Raw genomic sequence first — 5,551 nt, forward strand, 5'->3', positions numbered from 1 at the left:
GACACTTTATTGAGGGATTCTCTCGTATCATAGCACCACTGACCAAGTTGACCCGAAAGGGCACAGAGTTTATGTGGAGTGACGCCTGTGAGCGAGCATTTATGGAGTTGAAGGACCGCCTCATGTCCGCTCCTGTCCTTACTCTTCCCTCTGGGAGTGAAGGATTTGTTGTATTTACCGATGCTTCGCATGTGGGTTTGGGTGCTATCCAGATGTAGCACGGGAAGCCAGTGGCTTATGCGTCTCGCCAGCTCAAGGTCCATGAACTGAACTACCCCACGCATGATTTAGAGCTGGTAGTAGTCATCTTCTCACTGAAGGTGTGGAGGCACTATCTCTATGGGGTCAGGTTTGAGCTCTTCTCCGACCACAAGAGTCTGAAGTATCTCTTCTCTCAGTCCGAGTTAAACATGCAGCAGATACATTGGATGGAGCTCCTGAAGGACTATGATTTTCATCTTTAGTACCACCCGGGTAAGGCGAACGTGGTGGTGGATGCCCTTAGCGGTCGGCCATGAGGCTTGGTGATGCATATGATGATCAGGAGTGTAAGATGCTCGAGGATATTGCAGCGTATGACTTCGAGTTTGACTTGCAGTCTTTTATCGTTTAATTATCGAGCCTGTCGATTCACCCCTCTTGTCACAAGGGTGATCGAGGCTCAGCAGTCAGACGAGTCACTTCAGAGTTATCGAGTAGAGGCGACATCTGAGAGTCAGTCAGATTGGCGGATTGGTTCTGATGGTGGACTTTGCTTAAGAGGCCGATTATGTGTCCCGGATATTCTGGAGTTACGCAAAGATCTTATGACCGAGGTACACAGATTGAGGTTTTCTATCCACCCTAGCTCGATGAAGATGTACTGCGATATGAGGCGATAGTATTTTTAGGCAGGGATGAAACATCAGATCATTAGTTTTGTGGCCGAGTGTGACACTTTCCAGCGTGTCAAGGCAGATCATCAGAGAACCCCAGGTCCATTGCAGCCGTTGAGCATGCTGACGTGGAAGTGAGAGCACATATCTACCGATTTTATCATGGGCTTGCCGAGGACTTAGCATGGTCATGACACCATTTGGGTTGTCGTGGATCGCCTGACGAAGTCGACACATTTTCTCCTGATTCGTGCCACCTGGCCTGGACCGACTTTCCAGATTGTTCATTGATGAGATCGTGAGACTGCCCGGTGTTCTGGTTTCGATCGTTTCTGACCGAGACCCGAGGTTCACATCTCAATTTTAGAGGAGCTTCCAGAAGACGATGGGGTCTGCCGTACAGTTCAGCACCACGTATCATCCGCGGACCAATGGGCAGACTGAGAGGGTCAACCAGATCCTGGAGGATATGCTCAGAGCTTGCGTGATCGATTTCTTAGGTAGTTAGGATGAGCATTTGTGTCTAGCTGAGTTTGCATATAATAACAGCTATTAGGTGACTATTAGAATGGCTCCTTTTGAAGCCTTATATGGTAGACCGTGTAGATCTCCCAGTTGTTGGGCTGAGGTTGGAGAGCAGCGTATCCTAGGTCCCGAGCTTGTGCAGAAGACATCAAAGGTTATTGATATCATCAGGTAGAGGATGCGCACAGCTCAGAGCAGGCAGAAGAGTTTTTCTAATCGTCAACGCCATCCCTTGGAGTTTACAGTTGGGGACTGAGTGTATCTTAAGACCTCACCCATGAAGGGTGTGATCTCGATTTAGAGCGAAGGACAAGCTTGCCCCAAGATTTATTGGACCTTTTGAGATTACTACGCGCGTTAGAGCCATGGCCTATATGCTTGCCTTACCACCTCAGTTGTCTGGCATCCACAACGTTTTCCATATATCTATGTTGCGGAAGTAAGGGTCAAACATTATTCCAGTTATTGATTCGCAGCTGTTGGAGGTTCGTGAGGACGCTTCTTACATTAAGTAGTCAGTTCGTATCCTTGATCGGAAAGAGCAGGTCCTTCGGACCAAGGTCATTCCTTTAGTGAAGGTCCAGTGGGGTCACCATTCTGTTGAGGAGGCGTCTTGGGAGTACGAGGTTGAGATTCGTGAGCATTATCCCCATCTCTTTGATGAATGAGTATATGATGTATGTTGTATGCTGCCTCTAATTATATATGATGCTATAATTTTCTCTTCTCTTATAATTTATGTCTAGTTGCGTGACGGTGTAAAATTTGAGGATGAAATTTTTATTAGGAGGGAAGAGCTGTAAGGCCCGTATCCTAGTCCGTACCATTCCTTAGACTCTCACGTTCCTCCCATCAAATTCCAGTGACCCACAACCTGTAGTCAACGTTTGTGCGTGACCCTAAGTCGCATCCCGTAGATCTGAGTCTACTCGACTCGAAACTTATACCATAACGACCATGCTGTCACCGTGGTTCTAACGCCACATCTCACGCTCCAATGCGAAACCCAAGTTAAGAGATGTGGGGCCATGTATATCTCGAGGAAACGCAGCGCGTTGTGAATTCTGAGAGAATCTCTACCATCTATCACATCAATCTGTCAAGTATAACCCATCACTCACCCATACCTCTCTCTTCACCAAGTTAAATAAACCCATACCTATCCCATCCCTTTCTTACCAATAAGTCAAGGCAACCCATACCCCATGCCACCTCATGCCCCCAAAAGTCAACAAAGCCTATACCCTCCATGCCACCTCCTATTACAACATCCTCTCTCCCTCTCATTCTCTCTACCATTTTCCAAGCAACCAAGAGAGGGTGGATGTCCAAGCATTCCCAAGGAAAGAAGGACCCAAAGTGTGGCCCACTTCCTACCCTTAAACTCTCATCTCCACCCTTCAATCTTCATATCCTCCATCAAAGTAGAAGTCAAGGAGCTTAGCATTCCAAGGAGCCTAGAAGAAGTATAATCAGTGGGTGTTTATAGCACTAGAGTAGTGATTTTGATGATGGGCCAAGTGAGGCCTACTGATTAATGGTAGGGATTTCACTTTAGACCCTAGGTGTGGCCGATGACCCACCATGATTCATATGTTCATCCCATGATGGGGCCATTCTCCATGGACACCATCATGATGTTTACTTTTTTTCTATTGTGAGAAGGTCATCTAGACCTTGCATTTTTGGTGAAAAAGGGATCTCCACCATTGATTTTGATTGGTGGGCCCACATGTAATGGGACACGCTTAACGTATGTTTTGTAATGCATGGAAGGGAGGGCTCATAGTGGCGGAGCCCTCCATCTCACATCTCTCTCTCTCTCTCTCTCTCTCTCTCTCTCTCTCTCTCTCTCTCTCTCTCTCTCTCTCTCTTTCTCTCTCTCCCCTGATTGAATGGCCCACCTATGATGTAAGTATTTTTATCCATACCATCCACCAAGTTGGACGCACCCGCGGTCCAACCGAAGCCCACTTTGTTGTCCACCTTGCTATCCATTTTGGTAGGCCCTATTTGAAGGGAAAACAAAAATATCAGCCTTGATTCAAAGTTGGTGGAGCGACAAACGTGGACCCCACCCTGATGTATGTTGCTACCCACCGTCCAGTAGGTCTGGAAGATGGGAAAATATAAATATCAACTTGATTCAGTGCAAATGGGCCATGTATACGTGGGACCCACCTACTGCATGTCCATCCTCACCGTCCAGCAGGTCTGGACAGTGGAGAAAACACAAATATCTGCTTACTTCAAGCAGCTGGTGGGCCACATGTGTGGACCCACCTGATATATATGTTTTATCCATGTAGTCCGTCCCTGGGACGGTGGGACCCACCCTGCACATGTGGGGTCTCCACCGTCTAGCTGGGATGTGGACCCCACCATGATTTATTTATTATATCTACACCGTCCATTACTTGACGTGGGGCCCACATGTGATGCATATCTCTTATATCCACACCGTCCAGTGGTCTGGACGGTGGGGACCACCGTAATGTATGTGTTTTATATCCATGCCATCCGTCCGCTTTTCTGGACACAGGGCCACCTGCCGTATGTGTAAGGTCCACCTGATGTACATGCAGGACCCACCTACTGGCTGTGCAGGGCACATTGTGATGCATTTAAGCCCAAGTGATGAGGCCCAATGTGATGTATATGTGAGGCCCATGGGATGTGGCCCAATGTGAGGTATATGTGAGGCCTATGGGATGTGTCCCCACGTGATGTATGTGAGGTCGATGTATGAGGCCCAATGTGATGTATGTGAGGCCCTTGTGTGAGGCCCAATGTGATGCATGTGATGCCCAATTGAGTTATGTGAGTCCACCATGATGTATGTGATAATGTTTATGATGCCCACCCATCTCCTAGTTAGCATGACGACCATGGACCCCTATTTTAAGGTAGGTTCTTAATGGGCCATGCCTTGGGAGCAATGATGGTTAAATGTCCACATTGTAAGAGCAATGGTGGTTAAATGTCTATCTTGTAACCCTCCCTAGGGCCCATTGTTAGGCCCATTCTCATCGATTTGGGCCCCCATAGTGTTACTGATCTAGTCTTAGTGGGCTAAACCAAACCGTTTGGCCCCCACTATTGATTATGCTTCTGACATGCCTTATAAACTTGTCCAAGTCATAGAGCCCACCTTGTGCAATTGGGCCCTTAGGAAATCCAAATTGTTACGTGATGGAACGGGCGAGGAAGCCCACTCCTTATTCTTGAGCCCATACTTGATATGAGTAGGTCGTCTAGGCCCATCCTTGTTATGAGAAGAGTACATCATCATTATATAACATGCTTAGTAGAACTTCATGATACATGCCCATACACATCGTATATATGCTTGATATGAGGAGTGGATAATCACAACATATCCCATTGGGCGGATTATTTATGGGACTCCCTAATAGACAGAGTTGCCCCACATGAGCACGCAGTACGCGTAGGATTGTTGCATGACTAGATAGTGTGACTCATGCATCTTGCATTTGTGTGACATGATTACTGTATGCCCTACCGACATCAGGGTCATAGCCTCTAGAGGCATATCATGGATGGCAGGATTGGACACCGAAAATGTTTTCGTTCTACAGGGGCACGATAGATGTCCCTGGGTAAAATTCCCTAAACCCTTATATACCAGGAGGTTATTCCAACGTCTAGACTGAGTGGATGCATGAGCACTAAGTGACGAATACTAAGAGGCGGCGCTTCCCACTGTATCGTGGTCTGTTGGAAGGGGGTGCGACCTTACCCACCTAAGAGGCGGTAAAGCTAGGCTGAGTTTGACCAGCTCGAGGAATGAGTCCTCTATCGACGTGCTGGGTAGATATTGGCAGACTACTGGAGAGGCGGATGGTGAGGTCTCTTCCACTCCCCTTGTTGCGCCAATGAGGTGACAATCTAGTTTGGAGTGTACTAGACCCCGATGATATTCCAGAGATGAGCTGTATTATTATGTGGATTCAGATGAGGATTGGTATTCTTAAGTTGTATCTTACATATAACATTGACCATGTAGGCCTTGCATCGCATAGCCTTAGTATGGCCGATAACATTCATGCCTTGCATCGCATAGCCTTGGTATGGCTGATAGTATTCATGCCTTACATCGCATAGCCTTGGTACAGCTGATAGTATTCATG

The sequence above is a fragment of the Magnolia sinica genome, chromosome 4, assembly GCF_029962835.1.
Source record: "Magnolia sinica isolate HGM2019 chromosome 4, MsV1, whole genome shotgun sequence".
Taxonomy (NCBI): Eukaryota; Viridiplantae; Streptophyta; class Magnoliopsida; order Magnoliales; family Magnoliaceae; genus Magnolia; species Magnolia sinica.